Here is a 16,111-nt window from a genome sequence, read left to right as displayed (position 1 = left end):
CCCCACCCCTCACTGCCCCCAACTACACTGCCCACACCCCTTACTGCCCCCATTCTCACTGCACCCCCCACCTCTCACTGCACCCCTACCTCACTGACCCCATCCTCACTCCCCTCCCATCCCTCACTGCCCCCCCATCCTCACTGCCCCCCACCCCTCACTGCACCCCATCCTCACTGCCCCAACCCCTCACTGCCCCCATCCTCACTGTCCCCCAACCCCACTGCCCTCGTACCCCTCACTGCCCCCATCCTCACTGCCCCCCCACCCCTCACTGACCCCATCCTCACTGCCCCCGCACCACTCACTGCCCCCATCCCCACTGCACCCCACCCCTCACTGCCCCCCCACCTCTCACTGACCCCATCCTCACTGCCCCCATCCTCACTGGCCCCCACCCCTTACTGCCCCCCATCCTCACTGCCCCCCATCCTCACTGCCCCCCACCCCTCACTGCCCACCATCCTCACTGCCCCCACCCCTCACTGCCCCCCACCCCTCACTGACCCCATCCTCACTGCCCCCATCCTCACTGGCCCCCACCCCTTACTGCCCCCATCCCCACTGCCCCATCCTCACTGCCCCCCACCCCTCACTGCCCCCATCCTCACTGGCCCCCACCCCTTACTGCCCCCCATCCTCACTGCCCCCCATCCTCACTGCCCCCCACCCCTCACTGCCCACCATCCCCACTGCCCCATCCTCACTGCCCCCCACCCCTCACTGCCCCCCATCCTCACTGCCCCCCATCCTCACTGCCCCCCACCCCTCACTGCCCACCATCCTCACTGCCCCCACCCCTCACTGCCCCCCCACCCCTCACTGCCCCCATCCTCACTGCCCCCACCCCTCACTGCCCCCCCACCCCTCACTGCCCCCAACCTCACCGCCCCCCACCCCTCACTGCCCCCCCCCAACCTCACCGCCCCCACCCCTCACTGCCCCCATCCTCACTGCTCCCCACCTCTCACTGCCCCGCCTCTCACTGCCCCCATCCTCACTGCCCCCCCAACCTCACTGTCCCCGCCTCTCACTGCCCCCATCCTCACTGCCCCCCCAACCTCACTGTCCCCACCTCTCACTGACCCCCACCCGTCACTGCCCCCACCCCTCACTGCCCCCATCCTCACTGCTCCCCACCTCTCACTGCCCCGCCTCTCACTGCCCCCATCCTCACTGCCCCCCCAACCTCACTGTCCCCACCTCTCACTGCCCCCATTCCTCACTGCTCCCCACCCCTCACTGCCCCGCCTCTCACTGCCCCCCACCCCTCACTGCCCCCAACTACACTGCCCACACCCCTTACTGCCCCCATTCTCACTGCACCCCCCACCTCTCACTGCACCCCTACCTCACTGACCCCATCCTCACTCCCCTCCCATCCCTCACTGCCCCCCCATCCTCACTGCCCCCCACCCCTCACTGCACCCCATCCTCACTGCCCCAACCCCTCACTGCCCCCATCCTCACTGTCCCCCAACCCCACTGCCCTCGTACCCCTCACTGCCCCCATCCTCACTGCCCCCCCACCCCTCACTGACCCCATCCTCACTGCCCCCGCACCACTCACTGCCCCCATCCCCACTGCACCCCACCCCTCACTGCCCCCCCACCTCTCACTGACCCCATCCTCACTGCCCCCATCCTCACTGGCCCCCACCCCTTACTGCCCCCATCCCCACTGCCCCATCCTCACTGCCCCCCACCCCTCACTGCCCCCCATCCTCACTGCCCCCCATCCTCACTGCCCCCCACCCCTCACTGCCCACCATCCTCACTGCCCCCACCCCTCACTGCCCCCCCACCCCTCACTGCCCCCATCCTCACTGCCCCCACCCCTCACTGCCCCCCCACCCCTCACTGCCCCCAACCTCACCGCCCCCCACCCCTCACTGCCCCCCCCCAACCTCACCGCCCCCACCCCTCACTGCCCCCAACCTCACCGCCCCCCACCCCTCACTGCCCCCCCCAACCTCACGGCCCCCACCCCTCACTGCCCCCCACCCCTCACTGCCCCCCATCCCCACTACACCCCACCCCTCACTGCCCCCCCACCTCTCACTGACCCCATCCTCACTGCCCCCCCACCCCTCACTGTCCCCATCCTCACTGCTCCCCACCCCTCACTGCCCCCCATCCCCACTACACCCCACCCCTCACTGCCCCCCCCACCTCTCACTGACCCCATCCTCACTGTCCCCCCACCCCTCACTGTCCCCATCCTCACTGCTCCCCACCCCTCACTGCCCCCATCCCCTCTGCCCCCATCCTCACTGACCCCCACCCCTCACTGCATCCCCATCCTCACTGCCCCCATCCCCTCACTGCCCCCATCCTCACTGACCCCATCCTCACTGCCCCCATCCTCACTGATTCCATCCCCACTGCCCCATCCTCACTGACCCCATCCTCACTGCCCCCCACACCTCACTGCCCCCCCATCCTCACTGCCCCCCACCCCTCACTAACCCCATCCTCACTGCCCCCCAACCTCACTGCCCCCACCCCTCACTGCCCCCATCCTCACTGCCCCCCGCCCCTTACTGCCCCCCACCCTCACTGCCCCAACCTCACTGCCCCCCATCCTCACTGCCTACCATCCTCACCGCCCTCCCATCGCTCACTGCCCCCCACCCCTCACTGCCCCCATCCTCACTGCACCCCCACCCCTCACTGCCCCAACTTCACTGCCCCCACCCCTCACTGCCCCCATCCTCACTGCTCCCCCCACCCCTCACTGCCCCCATCCTCACTGCCCCCACCCCACATTGCCCCGACCCCTCACTGCCCCTCCATCGCCACTGCACCCCTCCCCTCTTTGCTTCCATCCTCACTGCCCCTCACCCCTCACTGACCCCATCCTCAATTCCCCCCATCCTCACTGCCTCCTTCCCCTCGCTGCCCCCCAACCCCATTGCACCCCCACCCCTCACAGACCCTATCCTCACTGCGCCCCATCCTCACTGCGCCCCATCCTCACTGCCCACCAACCTCACTGCCCCCACCCCTCACTGCCCCCCCACGCCTCACTGCCCCCATCCTCACGGCCCCCACCCCTCACTGCCCCCAACCTCACCGCCCCCCACCCCTCACTGCCCCTATCCTCACTGCCCCCCATCCACACTGCCCTCCCACCACTCACTGCCCCCACCCTTTACTGCCCCCCATCCTCACTGCCTTCCACCCCTCACTGCCCCCGCAACCCTCACTGCCCCCATCCCCTCACTGCCCCCGCAACCCTCACTGCCCCCATCCCCTCACTGCCCCCCATCCTCACTACCCCCTACCCCTCACTGCCCCCAACCTCCCTGCCCCCACCCCTCACTGCCCCCAATCGCTACTGCACCCCTCCCCTCTTTGCTCCCATCCTCACTGCCCCCCACCCCTCACTGCCCCATCCTCACTGCCCCCACCCCTCACTGCCCCCATCCTCACTGCCCCATCCCCTCACTGCCCCATCCCCTCACTGCCCCATCCCCTCACTGCCCCCACCCCTCACTGACCCCATCCTCACTGACCCCACCCCTCACTGACCCCATCCTCACTTCCCCCATCCTCACTGTCTCCATCCCCTCACTGTTCCCCAACCCCACTGCACCCCCACCCTTCACTGCCCCATCCTCACTGACCCCATCCTCACTGCCCCATCCTCACTGCCCCCACCCCTCACTGCCCCCATCCTCACTGCCCCCACCCCTCACTGCCCCCACCCCTCACTGCCCCATCCCCTCACTGCCCCCATCCTCACTGCCCCATCCCCTCACTGCCCCATCCCCTCACTGCCCCATCCCCTCACTGCCCCCACCCCTCACTGACCCCATCCTCACTGCCCCCCACCCCTCACTGCCCCCCATCCTCACTGCCCCCCACCCCTCACTGCCCCCCATCCTCACTGCCCCCCACCCCTCACTGACCCCATCCTCACTTCCCCCATCCTCACTGCCCCCACCCCTCACTGACCCCATCCTCACTGCCCCCCACCCCTCACTGACCCTATCCTCACTGTCCCCCATCCCTCACTGCCCCCGCAACCCTCACTGTCCCCAGCCTCACTGCCCCCCCATCCTCACTGCCCCCATCCCCTCACTGCCCCCCATCCTCACTAGCCCCCACCCCTCACTGCCCCCCATCCCCACTGCCCCCTCACCCCTCACTGCCCCATCCTCACTGCCCCCACCCCTCACTGCACCCATCCTCACTGCCCCCACCCCTCACTGCACCCATCCTCACTGCCCCATCCTCACTGCCCCCACCCCTCACTGACTCCATCCCCACTGCCCCATCCTCACTGACCCCAACCTCATTGCCCCCACCCCTCACTGACCCTATCCTCACTGCCCCCATCCTCACTGCCCCCCACCCCTCACTGCCCCCCATCCTCACTAGCCCCCACCCCTCACTGCCCCCCATCCTCACTAGCCCCCACCCCTCACTGCCCCCCATCCCCACTGCCCCCTCACCCCTCACTGTCCCCAGCCTCACTGCCCCCCATCCTCACTGCCCCCCCACAACTCACTGCCCCCCCATCCTCACTGCCCCCCATCCTCACTGCCCCCATCCTCAGTGCCCCCAACCCCTGACTGCCCCCCACCCCTCACTGCCCCCCACCCCTCAATGACCCCATCCTCACTGCCCCCCATCCTCAGTGCCCCTAACCCCTCACTGCCCCCCCATCCTCACTGCCCCCCCATCCTCACTGCCCCCCATCCTCACTGCCCCCCATCCCCACTGCCCCCCCACCCGTGTCTAATTTACCCTTCCCAACACGAACCCTGGTACCTCAGCCAGCTGGTCCTGCTCCTCTTCCCATTTCCCTCGAGGCTGCCCACCCGTGAGTACATCTCTCGCTGTCGGTGAGCTCATTGTGGATGCTTGAGATCCGGGTTTGATACCATCCAGGCTGAGCAATGATAAACCTCCCTGACTCAGTAACCTTTTGACAACTTGCCTCGCTCAGTCTATTGTGAGGCTCCAACAACCGAATCATACCTTGTTCCACCTCGTTCCTCTATAGCCAACTCCTCTTTTTATTGGACCTTGTCTTGCCCCATTCCCTGCCCAAGTGCAATGCCATTTCACTCAGTGAGTAATCTTCACTTTGTTCCTGCTTCAGCTTTTGCGTGAGCTCTTATTCCTTGGGATGTCTGACCTGCATCTCAAATCATTATAGTCCAAGATCACTGGCCTCCTGTATTCCTTTCAACTCTTCCTCTTTGTAAGGTGACCAACCAATATTCAACCAACCACAACCTCACTCTCCCTCCCGCCCCCTCCCCCATTTCTCCTTGTGGTCTAATTGCTCCCATTCTATCAATCTTGGATAAGACTATTTCAGATCACTGCCCCTTCCCCCACTGCCCATTCCCCCACTGCCCCTTCCCCCACTGCCCCTTCACCCACTGACCTTTCACCCATACCTCCTTTACCCACCACCCCTTCATCCGCAGCCCCTTCACTCCCTGACCTTTCACCCATACCCCCTTTACCCACACTCCTTCACTCGCAACCTCTTCACCCACTGACCTTTCACCCATACCCACTTTACCCACCACCCCTTCACCCGCTGCTCCTTCACCCACTGACCTTTCACCCGTACCCACTTTACCCACCACCCCTTCACCCACACCCCTTCACCCACTGACCTTTCACCCATACCCACTTTACCCACTACCTCCTCACCCACTGTTCCTTCACCCACTGCTCTTTCTACACCTCAATCCTCTCTGCTCCTGGAAACATTGACCCCCCCAGTTTACATTTAATGCACCCCCCAAATTTCCAATTTTGACACTTTGACCCTCTGTTCACCAGAAAGTATCAGCAATTGCTGACCTGCGAATCACACCTGAACCTACCTTCGGAGTTGCTAATCCACTCAGAAAACCATTGTTCCCAGTAGCTCAATGTTATCCTTCTATATGCCTCTGTTGCATTCCTTATTGGCTCTATGAATGTGATATGGCAGGAAACACGTAGAAATTCTTACTAATTTCTCAGGGTACAAAAAAACAGCACAAATCCCATCAAGCCAATTCCCACCTCACGAGTCTACTCTCCATCAGTAGCAGTAATGCACACTCAGCAGGTACCAACGCAATAGTAACTTGTCCCATCAGGGCCACTCACCTCCTGATCCCATTCCAGCCTCGGTTCAAACATGGACAATAGATCTGAATTCCACAGGGGAGGGGAGAGGGACATCAAGGCTGGCATTCAGCTAAGTAGGGCATCAAGGAGCCCTCACAAAACTGGCATCAGTGGGCGTTGTCATGGGACTTGACTTGTTTTGGCACAAGGTGTTGGAAATTCAGTCATCTCAGCCCCAGGCCATCTCTGCAGGAGTCCCTCAGGGTAGTGCCCTAGGCCCAACCACCTTCAGCTGCTTCATCAATGGCCTTCCCTCCATCAGAAGTGGGAATGTTCACTGATGACTGCACGATGTTCAGCACCATTCGGGACTCCTCAGATACTGAAGCAATCCATGCTCAATTACAACAAGAACTGGACAATGTCCAGGCTTGGGCTGACAAGTGGCAAGGAACATTTGTGCCCCACGAATGCCAGGCTATGACCATCACCAACAAGCGATAATCTTCCTACAGTGCTTTTATATTCAACGGTGTTATCATCCATGGAACCCCCCCCCCCCCCCCACCATCAACATTCTGGGGGTTACCATTGACTGGAAGCTGAACTGGACTCACCACATAAACGCAGTGGCGACAAAGATCAGGTCAAAGGCCAGGACTACTGTGGTGAATAACTCACTTCCTGTCACCCCTGTCCACCATCCACAAGCCACAAGTCAGGAGTGTGATGGAATACTCCCCACCTGCCGGGATGGGGGCAGCTCCACCAACACTCGAGAAATGTGACACCGTCCGGGACAAAGCAGCCCCTTTGACTGGCACCACATGCACATACACCTACTTCCTCCACCACTAACACTCAATGGTAATGTTGCATACCATCTCCAAGAAACACTCCACACATTCATGCAGGAACGAAGACAGCATCTTCCAAATCCATGACAGTTCCAACTAGAAGGACAAGGGCAGCCACTCTGTCCCTGACTGTATTGAGGGTTTACCTACAGCACATAGGGGCGGCACGGTGGCACAGTGGTTCAATTCCCGCCTCAGGCGACTGACTGTGTGGAGTTTGCCCATTCTCCTCTGTGTCTGCGTGGGTTTCCTCCCACAGTCCAAAGATGTGCAGGTCAGGTGAATTGGCCACGCTAAATTGCCCGTAGTGTTAGGTGGATTAGTCAGGAGTAAATATAGGGGGGTAGGTTTCTCTTCGGAGGGTCGGTGTGGACTTGTTGGGCCGAAGGGCCGAAGTAAGTAATCTAATCACATAGAGTGCAGCAGTTTCAAGAAGGCAGTTCACCCCCAACTTCACAAAGAGAGACAGGAAACAGCCACAGATGTCCCCATCCCATGTATATGAACAACAAGAATGAGTGAGGTCAGAGCTAGTCTGTGTCCAATTGCACACTCAGCCCTATCCCATCAAACCTTCCACTAACAATCTAAAATCAATGCCACGCTCTCTCCAATAAACTCAGTCTCCAAGGGGAGAGCCTCCCTCCTTCTGTCAGAGGTAAGTGTTGGTTTACTGTGGGGCTGGTGCTTTGCTTTGCTCTGGCTCAGGATGAACGCAGTCACTCCCTGGTTAAACATGAGTGTAAGGCAGTGAGCTGAAACCACGCTGCCTCTCGCTGCAGGGTTGAACAAAGTCAGACACAGATCAATGCCAAAGCTGTTCACCACCATCAGGAGATCCCTCTGAGCCAATAAGAGCTGATGCTTAGTTTTAAAAAAAACCTCAGCCTTCCAATCTAAAGTCCCTTGGGAATGCCTGGAATGGGAGGGTGTGCACTCCCTGTAACTTTATGACCTGAAGTCCTGGCACTGACTGACGCCCATCCCACACCCCCCAACGCAGCGTGCAGCGGGATGAGGGGAATTTGTGCATTGCAGTGAAACAGCTTGAAAGGTAACACACAGCTCAGTGTGAGCTTCACTGACTGACCCACAGTATTCTGCCCTGCTCTTGTTCCAAGGCAAGGTCACTTGTACAGGGCAGTATTACACAGGGCTGTATTACACAGGGCTGTATTACACAGAGCTGTATTACACAGAGCTGTATTACACAGGGCTGTATTACACAGAGCTGTATTACACAGAGCTATGTTACACAGAGCTGTATTACACAGGGCTGTGTTACGCAGAGCTGTATTACACAGAGCTGTATTACACAGGGCTGTGTTACACAGAGCTGTATTACACAGAGCTGTATTGCACAGGGCTGTATTACACAGGGCTGTATTACACAGGGCTGTATTACACAGGGCTGTGTTACACAGAGCTGTATTACACAGAGCTGTATTACACAGGTCTGTATTACACAGGGCTGTATTACACAGAGCTGTATTACACAGGGCTGTATTACACAGGGCTCTATTATGCATGGCTGTATTACACAGAGCTGTATTACACAGGGTTGTATTACACATGGCTGTATTACACAGGGCTGTATTACACAGGGCTGTATTACACACAGCTGTATTACACATGGTTGTATTACTCAGGGCTGTATTTCACAGGGCTGTATTACTCAGAGCTGGATTACTCAGGGCTGTATTGCACAGAGCTGTATTACACAGAGCTGTATTATTCAGGGCTGTAGTACACAGCGCTGTATTACACAGAGCTGTATTACACAGGGCTGTATTACACAGGGCTGTATTACACAGAGCTGTATTACACAGGGCTGTATTACACAGGGCTCTATTACGCATGGCTGTATTACACAGAGCTGTATTACACAGGGTTGTATTACACATGGCTGTATTACACAGGGCTGTATTACACAGGGCTGTATTACACACAGCTGTATTACACATGGTTGTATTACTCAGGGCTGTATTTCACAGGGCTGTATTACTCAGAGCTGGATTACTCAGGGCTGTATTGCACAGAGCTGTATTACACAGAGCTGTATTACACAGAGCTGTATTATTAAGGCAGTATTACACAATGCTGTATTACACAGGGCTGTATTACTCAGGGCTGTATTACATAGAGCTGTATTACACAGAGCTGTATTACTCAGGGCTGTATTACACAGAGCTGTATTACACAGAGCTGTATTACACAGGGCTGTATTACACAGGGCTGTATTACTCAGGGCTGTATTACACATGGCTGTATTATACAGGGCTGTATTACACAGGCTGTATTACACAGGGCTGTATTACAAAGGGCTGCATTACACAGAGCTGTATTACACAGGGCTGTATTACACAGGGCTGTATTACACAGGGCTGTATTACACAGAGCTGTATTACACAGGGCTGTATTACACAGGACTGTATTACACAGAGCTGTATGACACAGGGCTGTATTACACAGAGCTGTATGACACAGGGCTGTATTACACAGGGCATTATTACTCAGGGCAGTATTACACAGGCTGTATAACAAAGGGCTGTATTACACAGAGCTGTATTACACAGGGCTGTATTACACAGAGCTGTATTACAAACAGCTGTATTACTCAGGGCTCTATTACACAGGGCTGTATTACACAGGCAGTATTACACAGAGCTGTATTACACAGGGCTGTATTACACAGGGCTGTATTACACAGAGCTGGATTACACAGGGCTGTATTACACATGGCTGTATTATACAGGGCTATATTACACAGGCTGTATTACACAGGGCTGTATTACACAGGGCTGTATCACACAGGCTGTATTACACAGGGCTATATTACACAGGCTGTATTACACAGGGCTGTATTACACAGGGCTGTATTACACAGGGATGTATTACACAGGGCTGTATTACACAGAGCTGTATTACACACAGCTGTATTACACAGGGCTGTATTACACAGGGCTGTATTACACAGAGCTGTATTACAAAGGGCTGTATTACATGGAGCTGTATTACACAGAGCTATATTACACAGAGCTGTATTACACAGGGCTGTATTACACAGAGCTGGATTACACAGGGCTGTATTACACATGGCTGTATTATACAGGGCTATATTACACAGGCTGTATTACACAGGGCTGTATTACACAGGGCTGTATCACACAGGCTGTATTACACAGGGCTATATTACACAGGCTGTATTACACAGGGCTGTATTACACAGGGCTGTATTACACAGGGATGTATTACACAGGGCTGTATTACACAGTGCTGTATCACACAGGCTGTATTACACAGGGCTATATTACACAGGCTGTATTACACAGGGCTGTATTACACAGGGATGTATTACACAGAGCTGTGTTATATAGTGCTGTATTACACAGGGCTGTATTACACAGAGCTGTATTACACAGGGCTGTATTACACAGGGCTGTATTATACATAGCTGTATTACACAGGGCTGTATTACACAGGGCTGTGTTACACAGAGCTGTATTACTCAGGGCTATATTATACATGGCTGTAGTATACAGAGCTGTATTACACAGGGCTGTATAACACAGGGCTGTATTACACAGGGCTGTATTACAAAGGGCTGCATTACACAGGGCTGTATTACGCAGGGCTGCATTACATAGGGAAGTATTACACAGAACTGTATTATATAGGGCTGTATTACACAGGACTGTATTACACAGGGCTCTATGATACAGGGCTATATTACACTGGGCTGTATTACACCGAGCTGTATTACACAGGGCTCTATTACACAGGGCTGTATTATGCAGGGATGTATTACAGAGGGCTTTATTGGGCAGGGCTGTATTACTCAGGGCTGTATTACACAGGGCTGTATTGCACAGAGCTGTATTACACAGGGCTATATTACACAGGGCTGTATTACGCAGAGTTGTATTACACAGGGCTGTATTACACAGAGCTGTATTACACAGGGCTGTATTGCACAGAGCTGTATTACACTGGGCTGTATTACACAGGGCTATATTTCTCAGGGCTGCATTACACAGAGCTGTATTACACAGAGCTGTTTTACACTGGGCTGTATTACACAGGGCTGTATCACTCAGGGCTGTATTACACAGAGCTCTATTACACAGGGCTGTATTACACAGAGCTGTATTACACTGGGCTGTATTACACAGGGCTATATTTCTCAGGTCTGTATTACACAGGGCTGTATTACTCAGGGCTGTATTACACAGAGCTGTATTACACAGGGCTGTATTACACAGAGCTGTATTACACAGGGCTGTATTACTCAGGGCTGTATTTCACAGGGCTGTATTACTCAGAGCTGGATTACACAGGGCTGTATTACACAGGGCTGGATTACTCAGGGCTGTATTACACAGAGCTGTATTATGCAGAGCTGTATTTTTCAGGGCTGTAGTATACAGCGCTGTATTACACAGAGCTGTATAACACAGGGCTGTATTACACAGGGCTGTATTATTAAGGCTGTATTACACAATGCTGTATTACACAGGGCTGTATTACTCAGGGCTGTTTTGCACAGAGCTGTATTACACTGGGCTGTATTACACAGAGCTGTATTACACAGGGCTCTATTACACAGGTCTGTATTATGCAGGGATGTATTACAGAGGGCTTTATTGGGCAGGGCTGTATTACACAGGGCTGTATTACACAGAGCTGTATTATATAGAGCTGTATTACTCAGGGCTGTATTACACAGGGCTGTATTGCACAGAGCTGTATTACACAGGGCTATATTACACAGGGCTGTATTACGCAGAGTTGTATTACACAGAGCTGTATTACACAGGGCTGTATTACATAGAGCTGTATTACACAGGGCTGTATTACACAGAGCTGTATTACACTGGGCTGTATTACACAGGGCTGTATTACTCAGGGCTGTATTACACAGAGCTCTATTACACAGGGCTGTATTACACAGAGCTGTATTACTCAGGGCTGTATTACACAGAGCCCTATTACACAGGGCTGTATTACACAGGGCTGTATTACTCAGGGCTGTATTACACAGAGCTCTATTACACAGGGCTGTATTACACAGAGCTGTATTACTCAGGGCTGTATTACACAGAGCCCTATTACATAGAGCTGTATTACACAGGGCTGTATTACTCAGGGCTGTATTTCACAGGGCTGTTTAACTCAGGGCTGTATTACACAGAGCTGTATTACACAGAGCTCTATTACACAAGGCTGTATTACACACAGCTGTATTACACAGGGCTGTATTACACAGAGCTGTATTGCACAGGGCTGTATTACACAGAGCTGTATTACACAGAGCTGTATTACACAGGGCTGTATTACACAGAGCTGTATTACACAGAGCTGTATTACACAGGGCTGTATTACACAGAGCTGTATTGCACAGGGCTGTATTACACAGAGCTGTATTACACAGGGCTGTATTACACACAGCTGTATTACACAGGGCTGTATTACACAGAGCTGTATTGCACAGGGCTGTATTACACAGAGCTGTATTACACAGAGCTGTATTACACAGAGCTGTATTACACAGGGCTGTATTACACACAGCTGTATTGCATAGGGCTGTATTACACAGAGCTGTATTACACAGGGCTGTATTACATCGGGCTGTATTACACAGAGCTGTATTACACAGGGCTGTATTACACACAGCTGTATTGCATAGGGCTGTATTACACAGAGCTGTATTACACAGGGCTGTATTACATCGGGCTGTATTACACAGAGCTGTATTACACAGGGCTGTATTACACACAGCTGTATTGCACAGGGCTGTATTACACAGAGCTGTATTACATAGAGCTGTATTACACAGGGCTGTATTACACAGAGCTGTATTACACAGAGCTCTATTACACAAGGCTGTATTACACACAGCTGTATTACACAGGGCTGTATTACACAGAGCTGTATTGCACAGGGCTGTATTACACAGAGCTGTATTACACAGAGCTGTATTACACAGGGCTGTATTACACAGAGCTGTATTACACAGAGCTGTATTACACAGGGCTGTATTACACAGAGCTGTATTGCACAGGGCTGTATTACACAGAGCTGTATTACACAGGGCTGTATTACACACAGCTGTATTACACAGGGCTGTATTACACAGAGCTGTATTGCACAGGGCTGTATTACACAGAGCTGTATTACACAGAGCTGTATTACACAGAGCTGTATTACACAGGGCTGTATTACACACAGCTGTATTGCATAGGGCTGTATTACACAGAGCTGTATTACACAGGGCTGTATTACATCGGGCTGTATTACACAGAGCTGTATTACACAGGGCTGTATTACACACAGCTGTATTGCATAGGGCTGTATTACACAGAGCTGTATTACACAGGGCTGTATTACATCGGGCTGTATTACACAGAGCTGTATTACACAGGGCTGTATTACACACAGCTGTATTGCACAGGGCTGTATTACACAGAGCTGTATTACATAGAGCTGTATTACACAGGGCTGTATTACACAGGGCTTTATTACATAGGGCTGGCTTCACTGTGAAGTACAATGGCCCAATGTTCCCACCCTGGGGTGTGGAGGTGGTTTGGGGGGTAGTGGTCAGGCAGGGGGTAGTGGGATGGGGACAGATGCCCAGACACTGGACTGAGGCCAGTATCCCTTCACCAAGCCTCCCTTTGTTTTCACGTTCAGAGTCCTTGACACTGACACAGCTCCCTCTGAGCCAGCTCTCAGAGTGAATAGAACCTCTGACACGCCCAGCCTTATGTTTCAGCCAGGGCTCCCTGATTGGACCAAACTAATGTATCTTAGAGATTCAGCTGTCTGACCTTGTTACAATCATTACACCACTCCCCATATGAGTCTGAGGATATCGGCTGGTTCTTTGCTTTGTAGTTCTTCCTGGTGTGTTTCAGTACTGGGTCATGTTCCTGATACAGGCAGTGTCTAACACACAGGAGCTCACCTCCCGCACCTGGAGTGTCTCAGAAGAAATCCCTTCTCCTTTTCAGGCGACGAAGGCTTCTGTCTCATCAATTTCAGATTCTGAGGTATCTTTAACGTTTGAAGGAGAGGGAGAACCCACAGGTTCTGGAACAGTCAGAAAGACTGTTGAGGAAGTGGACACAGGAAGTTTTGCTCCTGCATTGTTTGTGAGTTTGCAGCATTCATATGCCCACGTGCTTGTTCAGGACCATCGCACCTACCCAAGCTTTATACACCGCTAGACCTGACCTCAGGCCAACCATGCCTCTTACCCATTCAGGGCCAGTCCCTACATCAAACTCTGTCCCCTGAAGTAAACTGTCTCTCTATACACATTTAGAAGCGAACGGACTGATTATCGATGGACAGCATGGTTTCGTGCAGGGGAGGCCGTGCCTCACTAACTTAATCAGGTTTTTTGAGGTTATGAAGATGATTGATCATGAGGGAAAAGTGGGTGATATTGTCTACATGGACTTCAGTAAAGCCTTTGACAAGGTCTCTCATGGCAGACTAGCGCAAAAGGTGAAGTCACATGGTATCAGGGGTGAGCTGGCATAATGGATACAGAATTGGTTTAGTCATAGGAGATAAAGGGTTGCAGTGGAAGGATGCTTTTTGGATACTTTCATATGCCCACGTGCTTGTTCAGGACCATCGCACCTACCCAAACTTTATACACCGCTAGACCTGACCTCAGGCCAACCACACAGGGCCATTCCCAAGGCTCATCCCCTGAAGTAAACTGTCTCTCTCACTTAGCGGAGTCTTGTGTCCAGCATTAACGTTCCTGATGCCATTTCACCTCTGCCCTTCATTCCCCATCCGCCCCGAGACAGGGATGGTTCGGGATCTCGTGAAGCTATAGGCTGTTCCTTGAAGCCGGCCTCAAAGGTTGGACAGCTCTTTCCTGTCAGACCATTGGATGATGGATGGTATGGAGCTGTCCTTACAGGTTGATGACCATGAACCCTAGGGCAGCTGGTAATCTGTGACCAATGTTTCTGGGAATCTGTGTATTGCAAAAGATGTGTGCAGCTTTTCTCTCTTTGTCCCTGTGGTTGACGATGGAACTCTCTGCATGTCCAGCCACTTTGAGTAGGTGTCCATGAAGATGAACAACATTGGACCCATGAAAGGACCTGCGTTGTCGATGTCTAACTGAGTCCAGGCTTCACCTGGCCATTCCCACTAATATGGGGGAGTTGCCGGCGATAAGTTTTGCCTTTGTTGGCACTCTGGGCACTGACCCACCATTACTGCTCTGTCTGCATCCAATCCTGGCCACCAGACATAACCTCTCACTGCCATCTTCATTTCAGCAAACCCTGGATGACCCTGGAGGAGTTCAGCCAGTACCTTTGCTTGGGTCAATCACTCTTGCTTCCCATTAGAGTATGCCGCCCTCCAGTGTGACCTGGTCTCACCAGGTCCAGAACAGTTTCAATTCTGGTTGTAACGACCCTTTTGCTTCTCCCCCATCACCGCCAGCATGTCTCAGTTTTGTCAGGATGGGATATCTTTGCCTCCACAGTCTGATCCTGTCAGCGGTGACTGGAAGGGTGCCCAGAACGTTCAAAACCACAACGGGCTCTTCCCACAGCAGCACCGCTGGTGTATCTGCCAGAGGGAGGCAGCTCAAGGCACCTGCATTTGTGAGTTGGCCTCCCAGATGGAATTGTCTGCAATTACGATCAGAGCCCATCACTGAATCCAGCCTGAACCTACAGGGGACACTAGCCTTGCCTTCTTTAAGCAGCCCCGAGCACGGGGGTCCGCTACTATCACACACTCACCTCGGTAAACATATTGGGGCAACTTTCTCACAGCAAAGGTGATCGCCAAACCTTCCTTCTCAGTCTGGACATACTTGCACTCTGCATCCACCAGAGTCTGCCAAGCATGCACGATTGGTCGTTGCTTTCCATTGGGCCAGCAGTGAGCCCACGTTACGGGGGTAGGGGTGGGGTGGTAATGCATGTCAGCACCAGATCTTGCTTTGGGGGGAGCATAGTGTGCTAACACCTTAGACAATGATAGCTGCTTCCCCCACTCCCTAAAGGCTCTGTCTCGGCTATGAGACCATATCCAAGGCTGGCCCTTTCTCTCCAAGGATGACAGGATGGAGGCTGGGTTACGTAAGAACTTTCTGTAATAGCTCACCAATCCGAGGAAAGGCC

The 16,111-nt window shown here is 53.7% G+C and overlaps 1 protein-coding gene across 2 annotated transcripts in view; it reads left to right on the top strand.

Annotated features, from left to right (window-relative positions):
- Positions 1-16,111, top strand: part of LOC140494480 (disintegrin and metalloproteinase domain-containing protein 10) — a 129,546-nt gene that overhangs the window by 40,168 nt on the left and 73,267 nt on the right. The window lies entirely within an intron of this gene.

The sequence above is a fragment of the Chiloscyllium punctatum genome, chromosome 24 (genome assembly GCF_047496795.1).
Source record: "Chiloscyllium punctatum isolate Juve2018m chromosome 24, sChiPun1.3, whole genome shotgun sequence".
Taxonomy (NCBI): Eukaryota; Metazoa; Chordata; class Chondrichthyes; order Orectolobiformes; family Hemiscylliidae; genus Chiloscyllium; species Chiloscyllium punctatum.
Note: the sequence above shows the minus strand (reverse complement) of the source record. Positions and strands in the feature narration are given on the sequence as shown.